Source organism: Pseudophryne corroboree, chromosome 4, assembly GCF_028390025.1.
Source record: "Pseudophryne corroboree isolate aPseCor3 chromosome 4, aPseCor3.hap2, whole genome shotgun sequence".
Classification (NCBI taxonomy): domain Eukaryota; kingdom Metazoa; phylum Chordata; class Amphibia; order Anura; family Myobatrachidae; genus Pseudophryne; species Pseudophryne corroboree.
This window is the reverse complement of record NC_086447.1, coordinates 43,279,632-43,299,991: the sequence shown is the minus strand read 5'-3', so window position 1 is coordinate 43,299,991 and position 20,360 is coordinate 43,279,632. Positions and strand designations below refer to the sequence as shown.

The 20,360-nt window shown below is 45.3% G+C and overlaps 2 pseudogenes; one reads left to right on the top strand and one right to left on the bottom strand.

The window, feature by feature from the left end:
* Positions 1-1,819: 1,819 nt before the first annotated feature.
* On the bottom strand, positions 1,820-1,938 carry LOC134913695 (5S ribosomal RNA; annotated as a pseudogene).
* A 2,499-nt stretch (positions 1,939-4,437) lies between these two features.
* Positions 4,438-4,556, top strand: LOC134913817 (5S ribosomal RNA; annotated as a pseudogene).
* The last annotated feature ends 15,804 nt before the right edge of the window (positions 4,557-20,360 follow it).

The following is a 20,360-nucleotide window of genomic DNA, read 5'->3' as shown; positions in this document are numbered from 1 at the left end:
CCAAACCCAGTATATCTCACCAGCATCACTGTGCCTGGCCATGCACAAAGGGTGGAGAGTGGAAATACTGGTGAAGGGAGACTGTGCAAAGATACCGATAGACATGATGGTGTGACAGCCTGATGGTGAACGCAAATCTGACAAATTTTCTTTTTATCATTTCCTCTCTGACAAATTTTCTTTTTATTATTTCCTCTCTCTTTTTCATTTTCCACGGATGGTTTACTTCACACAACTGATAACACACAACAGTTAAACACATTGTAATGCAAGATTTATGCTCCCTACAGAAAGGTCGCTGACTCGGAGAGAACATCGTATCACTGGAGTGTCTGTTCCGGGAAGGCTGAGAGGCAGGACTGTTGTCACGGCACCTGAGCGCGGAGAACAACAAGACCAGAGGCGGTTGTCGCACCAGTTTTCTTTTTCGATTTTTTTTTTCTCCGTATCCCACTACCCTCCTTTCCTCCCCCTTCTTGTTTCCTTTCTCTTCCCTTAACAAGATGGACTTACCCCAAGAGACTGCGTTCCGGGTTTTCCTGTTAACCCTGTTGTTGACCAGAACAGTCTGTTTCGGTGAGAGTACCAGTGAGGTCGAGAAAGGATCTGGAATGGGTTCTGATGGCAAGGACGGATTTGTAGAATTCCAAGAGCAACACATCAATCGAGCAAAGGCGAGTATCAGAAAAACGATCTGGTAGTCAGGGAACTAGGAGGCACTGTGAAGGGTTATTGGTTGAGGAAAATTGCATTTGTAAAAATTGTGAGAACATAGTTGAGGATGGGTGCATCCAGAGATGTCAGTCCAGCCTTAATATCAACATGGACCGTCATCCATTCAGTGATTACCACTCACTAGTGGGTAAGGTCTTAAACCAGACAGAATGCTGGGTGTGCTCACAAGTACCTCAAGGTCAGAGCAAGTCAGCATTAGTACCGTACCCTTTAGCAATAGATGAGGTACTAGAATTACGGGGGGGTAGACTGGTGGACAAGAAATTTAATATTTCTAGGCCCCCTAGTTTGAAGCTCCACCAGTATCATGTTGATAGAGCCTTAGTGTGTTTCAACATTTCCAATTCCCGAAAACCAGGAAATTGGGAAGTGACATGGAATAATCAAACCATGGCATTTTCGCACAGAGCTCGTAGACTCTGAGCTTATACGCCAAATAGCCAACAATGGAAGGTATTTTCGGTATAGATATACTCAAGAAAGCAAGACCATGCGGGTTGGAGAAGTATCACCAGGGTACTGTGCGCATATCATACAGCCTGATACGTGTACTGAACAGATGAGAGAACTAGGGATTGGGTTTTTCACTTGGAAAGTTTGTAATATGTCAAAGTTACAGAAGAAGAAGAGAGACTCTGTGTTGGGGCACGCTTGAAAAACTAAAACTTAACTTTTAATTATAGTTTGATAAAATTATAGTACACAATTCAACACACATATAGTATATAATATTTAAGGAGAAAAGCAAATGATTCTCACTTACGAAGTAATAATTTTGGAGTAGCAGTTCTCCAAGTAATATTACTATTTGAGGTGACAGTGACACCTGAGATGAAAATATTAAGAATTTAATTTCAACATAACAGAAAATTTCTTCTGATGCCTATTATAATGGTATGTCCTGGTAACGATTAGTCTGCTATTTCCAAATTTTCTGATCAATAATTGCAATATGCAAAATAGCTCTAGATGAGTGTATGATCAGAAAGAAAATTCAATGAGAAAAAGGAAAATTTAGAAATGAAAATGGTAATGGTCAAAGGTTGCTCCAACACCTCTGCTTTTCACATGAATACAGAGATATTTATTACTGCACCTAATATTCCCTGGAAGTCTCCCATCCAGGTACTAATCAGGCTATTCACTGCTTAGCTTCCAAGATCAGGCGAGATTGGGTGTAGCCAGTGAGATGTGGCAGTAATATCACTAATGGTTCCTCAACCTAACTCTTTCCCCTCCTTTTTCTTCATCTGTCCTCATCTAATCCACCTCTCTATTCAACAACTCCACTTAGTCTCTCACATTTACACCAACCCACATTCCTATTTTTTCATCTGTCCCCATCCAATCAACCTCTCTATCCAACAATTCCACTTATTCTCTCACACTTACACCTACTCACATTCACACCCATAAGGCACTCCCTACACACTTATTTACGTTGACTCACCCCCTTATTCACATTCAAACCAATCGCCACACACTCATATTGCACCAACACGGCACCATTTTCTATTCACAATACAGTCACTCAGAATTCACATAAACTAAAATATAATCAAATAACCTTTTCCGCTCTACTATAGAAGCTGCATTCAATTTCTATTTTCTCATTTTCTCTTCTTTCAATAAAACTAGTTGCAATCTTGCTGAACTCGATACCATAATACCTTACAACTGGATCATTAAGTTAAATGAGCAAAAAATTATCTTTTATTATCTTTTTTATTATTTTTTATATTTTTAATTTTTTTTTTATTATTATACTTATATTTATTATTATTATTATTATTATTATTATTATTATTATTATTTTTTTTTTTTTTTTTTTTATAATTTTTTTATTTTTCTATTTTTTATAATTTTTATTTTTATTTTTATTTATTATTATTATTTTTTTTTTCTTCTTTTCTTTTCCTTTATATATTTTTTTATTTTTTTATTTTTTTCTTTCTCTCCACACCCTTAACCAGCAATTTATAGACATAAATTACAAATGCATACTTTTAAATTCTACATCCCTTATTTTATTTACCTTATGGTTACCTAGCAACCAGCAAAACATAAACATTACAAATATATTACTTCTTTCTTATCCTCAATTATGGTTGCACATAGCCTTTCCTGTTCTTTTCAGAACAGGAAGTGATGTAGCTAGGCTTTTTTCTGTATTTTTGTACTCCGACGCCACTTCCGGTCACGAAGTCTCTACTTCGTATGCGGTCCCATTAACAGGGCCATCTAAATATGTAATTTCATAATCCTCCATTCCTCCGCAGGCTTTATTAGCTATCTCCAGTCTAAAATTACCATCTAATCAGCCGCACATAAAATTAAAAGTGACGGCTTCTTTCACCACTTCCGGCCTTCGTGACCGGAAGTCATGCGTCCGTGTCCCGGTATGTGCCCACAGAAGTCCGATCACTATGAATGGGGATATGTAAACAGGAAGTGATGCAACTAAGCATTTCCTGTATGACGGTACACGATGCCATCTCCGATCACGGAGTTTTTACTCCAATTGTGGCCACATCATCCGGGCTAATATGTACTGCTCCACTCCCCCTGAGGCTTATCCCCAGTTATCCTCAGCCCTATGTGATCTTTCTATTTAGCCCTACATAAATCCAGAATGACGGCCACACACGCCACTTCCGGTCTTCTAACCGGAAATGACGCCACCATATCCAGGGACACGCCCCTGACAACTCCAGTGACTGCTAAACTTCCGGCAACGGAGCTAATACTTCGATCTTGGCCCCAATAATTAACTCTAAATAAATATTATCTTCCCTATTTATTCATTCTATCCCACGCTATATTATAAGCCCTATCTAACCATAGATACGGCCCCATGCATAATTATAATAACATCAACTTCCGGATTTTAAAACCGGAAGTGATGTGCAGGATGTCTTATTGACATCACACATTCTACTTCCTCTTTCCTGTGATTGGTCTGAATTTTGAGACCACCCCCCCTTTTGCCTTAAATAGATTCTCTTCCACCACCACCTCACACAGTGAACAAGCCACCTCCAGGTGAAACGGCCGTCTGTGACAAGTGGTGCTGAACAGTGCACTGTTCAGCCCACTCACCTCCTGGTATCGTATATCTGACAAAAAAATGTTTTGTCTTTAATTGTTTAATTTTTGTTTAATCTGCTACCTATTATTTACAGTGTTAGGACATTTAACGCTCTTTGATGTCTCTTTTCTCTCTCACTCTCATACCCTAATTAGTGAGATAGAATTTCATACTATTACGTGTGTTTTGAGATATCCCCAAAAGCTGGCCTCGGCCTTCCTCTGCAATATTCTAGGGGCATCGCCAATAGCGAAAAATCCCATTGCCCACTACTATTAGGATTAAGAATATGTAATTGAATCATGCACTATCATAAGAAACCTTAAGATATCTGTGTAATTTCACACCATTATTCAATAGGCTCAGATAGCCCGCCTCTCTCATCCACTGTCCGCTATATTAAATTATATGACAGTGGACAGCAGAAGACGGGCTCTGAACCTATACGTTTCCTATATCTTACTTGTTCAGTACTCTCTCATCCTGACGCCAGTCATATAACTCCCCTGCAATGCTAAAAGTAACAGGGAAACTGTGAGCAATAATGGACAGCAGAAGTACTCCAACTGGTATATGCCAATAACCATACACTCTCTCATTCACAACCTATGTGATATTACTGCCACATCTCACTGGCTACGCCCAATCTCGCCTGATCTTGGAAGCTAAGCAGTGAATAGCCTGATTAGTACCTGGATGGGAGACTTCCAGGGAATATTAGGTGCAGTAATAAATATTTCTGTATTCATGTGAAAAGCAGAGGTGTTGGAGCAACCTTTGACCATTACCATTTTTATCTCTAAATTTTCCTTTTTCTCATTGAATTTTCTTTCTGATCATACACTCATCTAGAGCTCTTTTGCATATTGCAATTATTGAACAGAAAATTTGGAAATAGCAGACTAATCGTTACCAGGACATACCATTATAATAGGCATCAGAAGAAATTTTCTGTTATGTTGAAATTAAATTCTTAATATTTTCATCTCAGGTGTCACTGTCACCTCAAATAGTAATATTACTTGGAGAACTGCTACTCCAAAATTATTACTTCGTAAGTGAGAATCATTTGCTTTTCTCCTTAAATATTATATACTATATGTGTGTTGAATTGTGTACTATAATTTTATCAAACTATAATTAAAAGTTAAGTTTTAGTTTTTCAAGCGTGCCCCAACACAGAGTCTCTCTTCTTCTTCTGTAACTTTGACATTTATTATTGACTCTGGGTGCACCACCAACCACAGCAACTCCTTAAAGACCGATACAGGCATTTCGCATGTATATGCACTGTTGGTTCACAAGGGACAAATTTCATAAGAGCCCATTACAAAGAAAAATTCTTTAGGGTCCTGTGCGGCACCAAACTGACCTTTTCCTGAAAGTTTGTAATATGGTAATGTCATATTCTGTCCCATATGTTCTCCCCGATGATACCTATTTCATATGTGGGAGGAAGGTGTATAAGTGGCTTGCCCCAAACTCAGAGGGATTGTGTTACATTGGAAGAGTGTTGCCAGAGGTCATGACCATAACCCATGATAAGATGAAAGATGTTCACTGCAGTGCTCAAGCTCCTTATACTCATACTCATTATGAACACATCGTTAAGAGACACCTCATAGATAGGACAGAGCACGTAGCCTCTGATTTGATCCACGAATCCACCGGGATTCAATTCCTTCTCGCATTAGACATCACCCGTACTGCCAGAGGAATTATAAATTCTAGGTATATCCATGCGCTAGCGAACCTGATAGATAATATCATTGAGATGTATGACGACACCTTCAGGTATACGGGAAGGTAGTTGCAAGCTTACAAAACGGAACTGATCCAGCACAGGATGGTCCTCAATTAAATCACAGCTGTGACGGGTGGGTACTGTGTCACTTTGGCAACTCAATATGGTGTGAAGTGCTGCATGTATATTTCAAACAGCACTGACGACCCCACGGAGATTATTGATCAAAAGATGGACGATATCTTGCAGTTGAAGTGGGAGTTCCGAAGGAGACACAACCTTACCCTGACAGCTGTGAGTAATGAACTGACCGGCTGGGTCTCATGTTTTGAACCCAATTGGTTCTCAGGTTTAGGAGAATGGGCTCAAAATTTTATTATGAGTGTAGGAAAGTTTCTCCTTTGTATCCTGGGAGTCGTCATAATTATTGGTTTGATATTTAGGTGTGTTCGAATTCTAATGCGGCGCAAGCACAGCTCAAAATTGATGAGTTTAAGGAGCGGGGGCATTGTTACAGCAGCAGATTTAATTTACGACCCATCCACAATGTTATGATAAGGATTGCAAATGAATTCCATGGCCTGTTTCTTTCACCCGTTTTCCCTTTGTTTCCCCCTCAGCAAAAATACACCTATCCGGAAAAGAGTTCGATCAACACCCAAGAATGATTATGAAAATGTTATGTGAATGTATTTTAGATATGTGTCTTATCTTCATTTCTACAACCTTCAGTTAATGACACACATAGTCGACAGGTGATATCCACATATATTAGCACTCACATATGTTCCCCCTCCATGGGGTAAATTTACTAAGATTCGTGTTTTCCCGTTTGAGGTCAAAGTTCAATCACGAATGACATCGAAAGTGTAAATATGCAACTTTTTGAATTGATTACGACTAATTTACTAAGCTGCCGTATTCTGCATTTTCGGGTTTTCCGATGTCGATGTCATTCGTTTTTTTAGGCAGTGTTTTTTACGTGAGTGACTTGTAAAACACTGCCGACTTTAATACAATGAATCTCGGCCGGATCTGAGAGATCCGTGCTGGGCTTCATTGTGCACTTTGTTAAACAAAAAAATAAAGTTTAAATGTTAAAAAAAAATTGCGTGGGGTCCCCCCTCCTAAGGCAAACCAGCCTCGGGCTCTTTGAGCCGATCCTGGTTGCAGAAATATGGGAAAAAAATGGACAGGGGTTCCCCCATATTTAAGCAACCAGCATCGGGCTCTGCGCCTGGTCCTGGTTCCAAAAAAACAGGGGACAAAAAGAGTAGGGGTCCCCCGTATTTTTGAAACCAGCACCGGGCTCCACTAGCTGGACAGATAATGCAACAGCCGGGGGTCACTTTTATACAGTGCCTTGCGGCCGTGGCATCAAATATCCAACTAGTCACCCCTGGCCGGGGTACCCTGGGGGAGTGGGGACCCCTTCAATCAAGGGGTCCCCCTCCCAGCCACCCAAGGGCCAGGGGTGAAGCCCGAGGCTGTCCCCCCCATCCAATAGGCTGCGGATGGGGGGCTGATAGCCTTTGTGAAAAGTGATTGATATTGTTTTTAGTAGCAGTACTACAAGGCCCAGCAAGCCTCCCCCGCAAGCTGGTACTTGGAGAACCACAAGTACCAGCATGCGGCGGGAAAACGGGCCCGCTGGTACCTGTAGTACTACTACTAAAAAAATACCCCAATAAAGACAACACACACACACACACCTTGAAAGTATAACTTTAATACATCCATCCACACCTCCATATACACATACTTACCTTATGTTCCCACGCAGGTCGGTCCTCTTCTCCAGTAGAATCCATGGTGTACCTGTAGAAAAAATTATACTCACATAATCCAGTGTTTTCGGCTCCTCGGTAACTCCTTTTGTAATCCACGTACTTGAAAAAATAAAAAAAAGGATACCCGACCACGAACTGAAAGGGGCCCCATGTTTTCACATGGGACCCCTTTCCCCGAATGCCAGAAACCCACTCTGACTGATGTCCAAGTGGGTTTCTTCAGCCAATCAGGGAGCGCCACGTTGTGGCACCCTCCTGATCGGCTGTGTGCTCCTGTACTGTATGACAGGCGGCACACGGCAGTGTTACAATGTAGCGCCTATGCGCTCCATTGTAACCAATGGTGGGAACTTTCAGGTCAGCGGTGAGGTCACTTTCGGTCAACTGCTGACCTGAAAGTTCCCACCATTGGTGGTCTGATCCGCTTCGTCATATCCCCTTGAAGAAGTCCAGGCTTTTGAACGGACGAAACGCGTTGGATCTACTCTGCTGCTGTAACTCCTCTAATGGACAGATAAGCGATTGAACTTTTAAACTCCTGTACGCATGTATTCTGGCTATTTTATATGTGTCGGGACAGTCTGCTGCTGAGTCCTTTTTAGATGGACAGATAAGCCTCAATATACCTTTTATCTTGTACGTTTTTAGTGTAGCCATTTGTATGTCTTTTATATTAAATTGTTATTGTGTTTACCTTTAAAAATGTCTGGGCTATCAAATAGATATAATTGGGAATAAGCACGTTTCCTAATTCATTGCCCTTTACTGCTAAATGACATTTTTTTGTGAAAACAGTACACACTACGCTTTGCTATCTTTTTTCTTTACATGTGAATCTCAAATGATCAACAATCATTGGAAATCCTTATAAAACCAGATAAGTGCTCTTGGTTTTAATTATACCCACCTGATTTTGTTTCCCCTTTTAAAACTCGTTATTGCACTCCCATGCGCTTATTTTCTCCACTACTTATATATATATATATATATATATATATAATTCCTAACAAATTGTAATAGCAGGAGTATGTGTGTATGTGTGTATATATATATATAAATAAATATATATATATATATATATATGAGTATATGGATATATGTGGATATATGTATATCTTGAGGATTGAAATAGATAATCATATCATGTGTGGGATCATATTGTTCAGAGTCACGTAAACATTAATCTGGTGGGAATAAGAACATTATTATATATTACCTCATTAAGTTATTAATAATACCAGATTTATGTATGATTAATGTGATGGGTTTAACTGGTCATGGGGCGGGAGCTCAGATGTAAACAACAGAAACCACATCTCAAGTCCTAGCCATCGCCCACTTCTTGAACTGACCAATGGTCCCCGGTGCACAGGATATGTCCCACCCCCGAACCAATGGAAGAAGAGCACACAGTGCCTATTGTATTATGTTTTGATCTACTGAATAAAGAGCGAGCTGCAGGCCAGGTCACTATCACAGACTCTGAACGCTATCTACCTGATGAGCGGAGGACTGGTCCAGGTTGCGCAAGCGAATATTCTCACGTATGTACATTGACTGTAGCCATTATTCTGTTGTAGATTTATCTTGTTAGCCTTGTAGTGTATAATTTGTATTGTTATCCCCTTTCAAATAATCCACTGTGGCGTTAGAACCCAGTGGTTAACTACAAATCGGTGTTGTGTCCTCATTTCCCTGCTAAGGTTTAAAGCGTATTACATTACCTAACTGTATAAGCTTTAAAAGTGTATTGATAAGGTGTGTACGCGCTGCGGGTATATTGTACCGTCAGTGCTGCATAAGGTTTAAAGTGTAATCATATCATTGCATTGTATTACGAATAAGGTTTAAAGTATATCAATTGAGTGTGTACGCACTGTGTGTACTTTGTACCCCCAGCGCAGCGTTTGTACGCAAAGTACGTACACGGTGCGGGACTCTGTATGCAAATAGCATACGCAGTACGTAGTGTGAGTATTAAGTCTAGCGGCTGCAGCGGCTCCATGGTAAAAGTGTGTTTAAAGGTATAGCTTTATGGTTTAAGATAATATCGACATTATCATTAGTATAGTATAGCAGAGCATAGTATAGCATAGTATAGCATAGCATAGTATAGTATAGCATAATATAGTATAGCATAGCATAGTATAGCATAGCATAGTATAATATAGCATAGTATAGCATAGCCTAATATAGTATAGTATAGCTTAGTATAGTATAGCATTGTATAGTATAGCATAGTATAGTATAGCATAGTATAGTATAGCATAGCATAGTATAGTATAGTATATCATAGTATAGTATAGCATAGCATAGTATAGTATAGCATAGTATAGCATAGTATAGCATAGTATAGTATAGTATAGCATAGTATAGTATAGCATAGCATAGTATAGTATAGTATAGAATAGTGATGAGCGGGTTCGGTTCCTCGGAATCTGAACCCCCCTGAAATTCACCCATTTTACACGCTTCCGAGGCAGCCTCGGATATTCCCGCCTTGCACGGTTAACCCGAGCACGCCCGAACGTCATCATCCCGCTGTCTGATACTCGCGAGATTCGTATTCTATATAAGGAGCCGCGCATCGCCGCCATTTTCACTCGTGCATTGGAGATGATAGGGAGAGGACGTGCAGCGTTCTCTCAGTTGTGTTCAGTGTGCGGCAAATATCTGTGCTCAGTGTGCTTGCAAATATCTGTGCTCAGTGTGCTGAAAATATCTACGTTCTCTGCCTGAAAAATGCTACATATCTGTGCTGCAAAGTAGTATATAGTAGGAGGACAGTGCAGAATTTTGCTGACCAGTGACCACCAGTATTAAATCAGTACGGTACAGTAGTCCACTGCTCTACCTACCTCTGTGTCGTCAAGTATACTATCCATCCATACCTGTGGTGCATTTTAGTTGTGCGCAGTATATATAGTAGGAGGACAGTGCAGAGTTTTGATGACCACCAGTATATAATATATAGCAGTACGGTACAGTAGGCCACTGCTCTACCTAACTCTGTGTCGTCAAGTATACTATCCATCCATACCTGTGGTGCATTTTAGTTGTGCGCAGTATATATAGTAGGAGGACAGTGCAGATTTTTGCTGCCCACCAGTATATAATAAATAGCAGTACGGTACAGTAGGCCACTGCTCTACCTACCTCTGTGTCGTCAAGTATACTATCCATCCATACCTGTGGTGCATTTTAGTTGTGCGCAGTATATATAGTAGGAGGACAGTGCAGAATTTTGCTGACCACCAGTATATAATATATAGCAGTATGGTACAGTAGTCCACTGCTCTACATACCTCTGTGTCATCAAGTATACTATCCATCCATACCTGTGGTGCATTTTAGTTGTGCGCAGTGTATATACAGATGTGTCCACTATTACCTTTCTGAAAAAAGTATCATGGCCTGCCGTTCATGGCACGAGATAAGCTTTCCTCTTAAGATATACACGGCAAGCCATGTCTATCTCATCTGAAATATAGTGCAGTACCACTTTTCAGACAGCAGGTGGCATTTTCAGAAACTGAGCAAGCAGAAAGTCTGATAGAGAGATTCTAGAGGGAGTAGTTCAGACCTGATTCTAGCAGCATTTTATTTGCAAATGGGCAAAACCATGGGGGTCATTCCGAAATGATCGCACGCTAGTTTTTTTTGCAGCGGTGCGATCAGGTCAAAACTGCACATGCGTATGCCCCTCAATGCGCATGCGCGTCGTACGGGTACAAAGCGGATCGTTGCTGAGCGATGGATTTAACGAAGAATCGATTCGCACAGCAGATCGCAAGGAGATTGACAGGAAGAGGGCATTTGTGGGTGGCAACTGAAAGTTTTCTGGGAGTGTTTGGAAAAACGCAGGCGTGCCCAAGCGTTTGCAGGGCAGGTGTCTGACGTCAATTCCGGACACGAACAGGCTAAAGTGATTGCTCCGAATTTACGTCAGACACCCACCCTGCAAACGCATGGACACACCTGCGTTTTTCCAAACACTCCCAGAAAACGGTCAGTTGACATCCACAAATGTTTTCTTCCAGTCAATCTCCTTGCGATTGTCTGTGTGAATGGATTCCTAATTAAATCCATTGCTCAGCAACGATCCACTTTGTACCTGTGCGACGCACCTGCGTATTGCGGTGCACACACATGCGCAGTTATGACCTGATCGCAGCGCAGTGAAACAACCTAGCGTGCGATCAGGTCTGCATGACCCCCATGGTTTTACCCATCTGCTAACAAAATTGCAGCTATGGGGGGGTCATTCCGAGTTGATCGTAGCCCTGGGCTAGTCCGCCCCGCAGGTCAGTTCCGCCCGCTTCCCCCGCAGAAGTACAAAAGCATTGCACAGTGGCGATGCTTTTGTACTTCAGGAGTAGCTCCCGGCCAGCGCAGCTTTAGCGTGCTGGCCGGGAGCTACTCATCGCTACACGGCCCGCAGCGGTTGGTCAGCAGCAGCGATCGGGTCAGAATGACCCCCATGAGCTGTATGTGCAGGGCAATTTATCCATCATGCACACGGTAATATCAGCTGCAGCAGCTAATTATGAAGTAATAATATATTTCCAATACATCTCTCATACTAACTTCCAACAGGTACCTGGCTCAATGTTGCCTATATGTTTGAAAAAATCTTTTCCCTTATGATTGATAATGTGCTGATGAAGAGTTCATACAAACTCCACACAGAGATTCGATATGGAAATTATGATACTAATTAAAAGGCACTATTGATACTTGTCATTGTTTGCAATTTTTTTGGTGGTTAAGGTGTGAGTTTAGAGAGAATTTTTGTTATTTCAATACCGCATATATTTCACTGGGATCTGGTCTGAAGATTGACAGTGTCTGCCATACAAGTGGGTGCTGCGTCTGTCTGCCACAAATCGGTCCAGCGCTTGGGCTGTGCTCCATAATAAGTCACTGGGTGCTCTGTCTGCCATACAAGTGGGTGCTGCACCTGTCTGCCACAAATCAGTCCAGCGCTGAGGCTGTGTTGCCATAATAAGTCCCTGGGTGCTCTGTCTGCCAAACAAGTGGGTGCTGCACCTGTCTGCCACAAATCAGTCCAGTGCTGGGGCTGTGCTGCCATAATAAGTAACCGGGTGCTCTGTCTGCCATACAAGTGGGTGCTGCACCTGTCTGCCACAAATCAGTCCAGTGCTTGGGCTGTGCTCCATAATAAGTCACTGGGTGCTCTGTCTGCCATACAAGCGGGTGAAGAAACATGAGACCCAGGGCCTGATCAGCCATAAGGCTGTAGCCTGGATGGCTGAGTCCTGGGGGGGCGCAGCACCGGCACAATAGATGCTTAGGCTCTACCTACTACTGGAAGCTGCAGATTCCATGCAGACAGCATGGAAGACGGCCCTTCTAGGAGACAGATGCCAGGGGTATTACTAGACCATTACCCAGCGCTACCCAAAATGAGCATGTAACCCCCTGGAACTAAGCATGTAACCCCTATGGCAACAAGCATATGTAACCCCTGGCAATGAGCATGTAACCCCTGGCAACGAGCAGGTGACCGGGTCCGACTTCCGGTCAGCAGAATCACGGATGCCGGTGGCTTCTCCTCCCACCTCTAGCCACCAACAGCACCGTGGGCAGCAACATGGACATCCATATGTGCAGGGTAATTTATCCATCAGGCACATGGGAATATCAGCAGCGGCAGCTAATTGTGAAGTATTAATATATCTCCAATACATGTGGGAGTGCCAGTAGTGTCCTCGGTGCAGAGGTGCAGGTGGTGTAATCAGTGCAGGAGGGCTGGCAGTATCCCCAGTGCAGGAGTGTCGGTAGTGTGGGAGATGTCCTCCTTGCACTTGGTTGGTGGTACCGTGGACACTTCTGGCACTCCCACACTGCCAGCACCCCATAACTACTGCAAGGAGGACACCTCCCACACTGCCGACACTGCCGACACCCCTGAACTCCTGCACCGAGGACACTTCTGGCACTCCCACACTGCCGACACCCCTGAACTCCTGCACTAAGGACACCTCCAGTACTCCCGCACTGCCGACACTGGCAGCACCCCTGCACTGAGGACACTGCCCGCACTGCCAGCACCCCTGAACTCCTGCACTGAGGACACCTCCCACACTGCCAACACTGCTGGCATCCCTGCACCGAGGACACGTCTGGCACTCCAACACTGCCGACACCTCTGAACTCCTGCACTAAGGACACCTCCAGTACTCCCGAACTGCTGACACTGCCAGGACCCCTGAACTCCTGCTTTAAGGACACCTCCAGTACTCCCGCACTGTCAACACTGCCGGCACCCCTGCACTGAGGATAACCGCCGGCACTGCCTGCACTGCCAGCACCCCTGAACTACTGCAATGAGGACACCTCCTGCACTGCCGACACTGCCGGCACCCCTGAACTCCTGCACTGAGGACATCTCCCTCACTGCCAACACTGATAGCACCCCTGCACCAAGGACAATTCTGGCACTCCCACACTGCCGACACCCCTGAAATCCTGCACTAAAGACACCTCCAGTACTCCCGCACTGCCGACACTGCCGGCACCCCTGCACTGAGGACACCGCCGGCACTGCCCGCACAGCCAGCACTCCTGAACTCCTGCAAGGAGGACACCTCCTGCACTGCCGACACTGCCGGCACCCCTGAACTCCTGCACTGAGGACACCTCCCACACTGCCAACACTGCTGGCATCCCTTCACCGAGGACACTTCTGGCACTCCCACACTGCTGACACCCCTGAACTTCTGCACTAAGGACACCTCCCATACTCCCGCACTGCCGACACTGCCGGCACCCCTGCACTGAGGACACTGCCAGCACTGCCCGCCCTGCCCGCACTGCCAGCACCCCTGAACTCCTGCAAGGAGGACACCTCCTGCACTGCCGGCACCCCTGCACTGGGGATACTGCCAGCACTCCTGCACTAGGACACCTCAGCAGGAGGCGTCCTGCTATGGAAAACCATTCACTCCCGCTGACATCGCTGGGCATGGGGAAAATCTCTCAGTGTGTATGCGCTGAGTTTTTTTCTGCCCAGCGATATCGGTGATCATACGGGCTCAGCAAGATCACTCAGCACACAGAGCTGCACCAGCGATGTGTGCTGAGCGATCTGTCACTGCCCGTGTTCGCAATAGAGAAAACACGGGCAATGACTAGATCTTTCAAGCAAGCAGAGATGCGCATCACTATCGCTATAGTCCATACACACATAGCGATTTGTGCTGAATTTCTAAGTGACTTAGTCAAATCACTTAGAAAAGCAGCCCAAATTGCTATGTGTGTGTGATCGTATGCAGGTCGTTCTGATGTACAGTATGGTCAGCTTTATAGTCCAATTCCTAATTGTGTAGGTGTGAAAATCTCAGTGTGAGAGGCCTTTGAAGTAGATTCCTTGGGGGATAGAGATACAGCACAGTAACATGTATTCTGGGTGGGGGAAGGGCTGCTGTCCTGGAATTTGAAATGAACAGTGAACTTTTAGCAATTCAGAGCCTCAGTTTATTAATGCAAAAATTTGAGTTATTTGTTACTCAGAACACAGAGGTGAATGAAGTCTAAAGTGACATTAAAGAATAAGTTAATTAAAACCTAAAAGTGCTAAAGAGTAACGGAACATATTATAAGACTTTGCAATGATAAAATAATTCCAAATAAAGAGTATAAATATACTGTAAGTTAGACGAAAATGAATGCAATCACTTGGATGCTTTGTACAATCCATACACAATTACAGTATACAGTGTTGCAGAGGTGACTACTTTTTTTTAAAAAACAATTTTCAAGATTGCATATCAAATGTAATACTAGGGTGAAGTACATGTTACAGATAAAATATAACAAATTAATTTAAGCAGGTAGTCTAATTTTGATATTTCAAGCATTTGCAGAAAGGATGAGTACGATAGGTAAAGGGCCCTTTATGCAAATTCAATGCATTATTCGTTTGCGTACTGTCTTTTTTGATGTGTCGACATATGGCCTGTCGACCAATATTGGTCGAGCTAATGACTGTTGACCTTCTTATTGTCGACAATATGACCCATTCCAATTACATGCAGCTGGCTTGTCCATTTCTTTCTATAATCACTGGCAGCACAGAAAATAAATGGTCTACATAATTATTACAGGTCAGGGGGTCAGCAGTGTGGGAGTGCCAGAAGTGTCCTTAGTGCAGGGGTGCCAGCAGTGTTGACAGTGTGGGAGGTGTATTTAGTGCAGGAGTGCTAGCAATAGGTGTGCCAGCAGGGCGGGGGTGTCAGCAGTGCGAAAGGTGTCCTCATTGCAGGAGTGCCGGCAGTGCGGGCGGTGTCCTCATTGCAGTAGTTCAGGGGTGCTGGCAGTGTGGTAGTGCCGGAAGTGTTCTCTGTGCAGGTGTGCTGGCAGTGTCGGCAGTGCGGGAGGTGTCCTCATTGCAGGAGTTCAGGGGTGCCGGCAGTGTGGGAGTGCCGGAAGTGTCCTCAGTGCAGAAGTGCCGGGAGTGCGGGAGATGTCCTCAGTCCATGAGTGCTAGCAAAAGGTATGCCGGAAGGCCGGGGGTGTCGGCAGTGTGGGAGGTGTCCTCATTGCAGGAGTGCTGGCAGTGCAGACGGTGTCCTCATTGCAGGAGTTCAGGGGTGCCGGCAGTGTGGGAGTGCCAGAAGTGTCCTCAGTGCTGGGTGTCAGCAGTGCAGACAGTGCCGGTGGTGTCCTCAGTGCAGGGGTGCCGGCAGTGTCGGCAGTGCGGGAGTACTGGAGGTGTCCTTAGTGCAGGAGTTCAGGGGTGTCGGCACTTTGGGAGTGCCAGAAGTGTCCTCGGTGCAGGGGTTCCAGCAGTGTTGGCAGTGTGGGCAGTGTCCTCAGTATAGGAGTTCAGGGGTGCTGGCAGTGTCAGCAGTGTGGTAGTGCCGGAAGTATCCTCAGTGCAGGGGTGCCAGCAGTGTGGGAGGTGTCCTCAGTCTAGGAGTGCTGGCAGTATCCCCAGTACAGGTGTGCCGGCAGTGTTGGCAGTGCGGGAGGTGTCCTCATTGCAGGGGTTCAGGGGTGCCGGCAGTGTGTGGTTGCCGGAAGTGTCCTGGTGCAGAAGTGCCGGCAGTGCGGGAGGTGTCCTCAGTCCATGAGTGCTAGCAATAGGTGTGCCGGCAGGGCAGGGGTGTCGGCAGTGCAAAAGGTGTCCTCATTGCAGGAGTGCCGACAGTGAGGGTGGTGTCCTCATTGCAGGAGTTCAGGGGTCCCGGCAGTGTGGGAGTGCCGGAAGTGTCCTCTGTGCAGGGGTGCCGGCAGTGTCGGCAGTGCAGGAGGTCCTCAGTGCAGGAATGCTGGCAGTATACCCAGTGCAGGAGTGTCGGCAGTGCGGGAAGTGCCGGCGGTGTCCTCAGTGCAGGGGTACCGGCAGTGTCGGCAGTGCGGGAGTACTGGAGGTGTCCTTAGTGCAGGAGTTCAGGGGTGTCGGCAGTGTGGGAGTGCCAGAAGTGTCCTTGATGCGAGAGGTGTCTTCAGTGCAGGAGTGCTGGCAGTATCCCCAGCGCAGGGGTGCCAGCAGTGTCAGCAGTCAGGGATGCCGGCAGTGCGGGAGTGCCGGAAGTGTCCTCGGTGCAAAAGTGCCAGCAGTGTCGGCAGTGCAGGAGGTGTCCTCAGCGCAGGAGTGCTGGCAGCATCCCCAGTGCAGGGGTGCCGGCAGTGTCGGCAGTGTGGGCAGTGCCGGCGGTGTCCTCAGCGCAGGGGTGCCGGTGACTTACCTGCTGCAACGTTTTCAGCCTGTTCGGTCCTGGCTCTGACGTCAAACACCCATCCTGGACACGCCTGCGTTTCTCTCACCACGCCTGCGTTTTTCTTACCACTCCCCGAAAACGGCTGTAAACGGGGAGTTGATGCCCAGGAACCCCCTCGCTTTTTTCGGTTCCAGCGTCGTTTCCCGGCGACAGCCGTGCGTGCGCATAGCGGCCATCGCGCATGTGCAGTAGGGACCCGATTGCAGCTGTGCGAACGACGACACGCTGCGATTGGGTCGTAATGAACCCCTAAGTCCAGAACTACTTAGAAACTGCACAACATTTTTACCATAACAGGCCTGCACAAGTGATCAAAGCCTTGCTATGGGAAAAAAACAACCCCCATAGGCGGAGGTTAGTTGGTCGCACGGGCAGCAAAAAGAAGCTTCGTTTGATCAACTCGTAATGAGGCCCTTTATTTGGAAATATTTTATCATTGCAAAATCTTATAATAAGTTCTTTTACTCTATAGCACTAAGGTTTTTATTAACTTATTATTTAATTTCACTTTAGACTTCATTCACCTCTGTGCTTTGAGCAACATACTGTATACTGTAGTAAGCAGGGACGTGCCCACCGCACTTCACTGATAATAACATCCCCCAGCCAGGATAAAATCTGTACCCCCCAAGGAGTCTACTTCAAAGGCCTCTCACACTGAGATTTTCACACCTATACAATTAGCAATTAGACTTTAAAGCTGGCCACACTGATTACAGTGTCTATTTAACAGCAATGTTAGTGCAAAGCTATGTTACGTGATGCACTGGCCACCCAGTGGTGAAACTATGAATTGTCATGAATTGTCACGGCACAATATGACGGCACAAAAACACAAGGAATATATGTCATGCCAAATTTACTACCATGACACTGTTTTCAGAAAGGTAATAGTGGACACATCTGTAGTAGGAGGACAGTGCAGAATTTTGCTGACCACCAGTATATAATATATAGCAGTACAGTACAGTAGGCCATTGCTATTGATATATTACTGGCATATAATTCCACACATTAAAAAATTAAGAACAAAAATGTGGATGGTAAAATAGGGAAAGATCAAGATCCATTTCCACCTCGTGCTGAAGCTGCTGCCACTTGTCATGGCCAAGACGATGAAATGCCATCAACGTCATCTGCCAAGGCTGATGCCCAATGTCATAGTAGAGAGCATGTAAAATCCAAAAAACAAAAGTTCAGTAAAATGACCCAAAAATCAAAATTAAAAGCGTCTGATGAGAAGCGTAAACTTGCCAATATGCCATTTACGACACGGAGTGGCAAGGAACGGCTGAGGCCCTGGCCTATGTTCATGGCTAGTGGTTCAGATTCACATGAGGATGGAAGCACTCATCCTCTCGCTAGAAAAATGAAAAGACTTAAGCTGGCAAAAGCACAGCAAAGAACTGTGCGTTCTTCTAAATCACAAATCCCCAAGGAGAGTCCAATTGTGTCGGTTGCGATGCCTGACCTTCCCAACACTGGACGGGAAGAGGTGGCGCCTTCCACCATTTGCACGCCCCCTGCAAGTGCTGAAAGGAGCACTCTTGAAGTACACCAGGATGAGGATGTGGGTGTTGCTGGCGCTGAGGAGGAAATTGACAAGGAGGATTCTGATGGTGAGGTGGTTTGTTTAAGTCAGGCACCCGGGGAGACACCTGTTGTCCGTGGCACGAATATGGCCATTGACATGCCTGGTCAAATTACAAAAAAAATCACCTCTTCGGTGTGGAATTATTTTAACAGAAATGCAGACAACAGGTGTCAAGCCGTGTGTTGCCTTTGTCAAGCTGTAATAAGTAGGGGTAAGGACGTTATCCACCTAGGAACACCCTCCCTTATACGTCACTTGGAGCGCATTCATCAGAAGTCATTGACAACTTCAAAAACTTTGGGTGACAGCGGAAGCAGTCCACTGACAACTAAATCCCTTCCTCTTGTAACCAAGCTCCTGCAAACCACACCACCAACTCCCTCAGTGTCAATTTCCTCCTTAGACAGGAGAGCCAATAGTCCTGCAGGCCATGTCACTGGCAAGTCTGACGAGTCCTCTCCTGCCTGGGATTCCTCCGATGCATCCTTGAGTGTAACGCCTACTGCTGCTGGCGCTGCTGTTGTTGCAGCTGGGAGTCGATCGTCATCCCAGAGGGGAAGTCGGAAGACCACTTGTACTACTTCCAGTAAGCAATTGACTGTCCAACAGTCCTTTGCTAGGAAGATGAAATATCACAGCAGTCATCCTGCTGCAAAGCGGATAACTCAGGCCTTGGCAGCCTGGGCAGTGTTAAACGTGTTTCCGGTATCCACCGTTAATTCACATCGAACTTGAGTATTGCTTGAGGTACTGTGACCCTGGTACCAAATACCATCTAGGTTCCACTTCTCTAGGCAGGCGATACCGAGAATGTACACAGACGTCAGAAAAAGAGTCACCAGTGTCCTAAAAAATGCAGTTGCACCCAATGTCCACTTAACCACGGACATGTGGACAAGTGGAGCAGGGCAGACTCAGGACTATATGACTGTGACAGCCCACTGGGTAGATGTATTGCCTCCTGCAGCAAGAACAGCAGCGGTGGCACCAGTAGCAGCATCTTGCAAACGCCAACTCGTTCCTAGGCATGCTACGCTTTGTATCACCGCTTTTCAGAAGAGGCACACAGCTGACAACCTCTTACGGAAACTGAGTAACATCATCACAGAATGGCTTACCCCAATTGGACTCTCCTGGGGATTTGTGACATCGGACAACGCCACCAATATTGTGCATGCATTACATGTGGGCAAATTCCAGCACGTCCCATGTTTTGCACATACATTGAATTTGGTGGTGCAGAATTATTTAAAAAACGACAGGGGCGTGCAAGAGATGCTGTCGGTGGCCCAAAGAATTGCGGGCCACTTTTGGCAGTCAGCCACAGCGTGCTGAAGACTGGAGCACCAGCAAACACTCCTGAACCTGCCCCGCCATCATCTGAAGCAAGAGGTGGTAACGAGGTGGAATTCAACCCTCTATATTCTTCAGAGGATGGAGGAGCAGCAAAAGGCCATTCAAGCCTATACAGCTACCTACGATATAGGCAACGGAGGGGGAATGCACCTGACTCAAGCGCAGTGGAGAATGATTTCAATGTTGTGCAAGGTTCTGCAACCCTTTGAACTTGCCACACGAGAAGTCAGTTCAGACACTGCCAGCCTGAGTCAAGTCATTCCACTCATCAGGCTTTTGCAGAAGAAGCTGGAGACATTGAAGG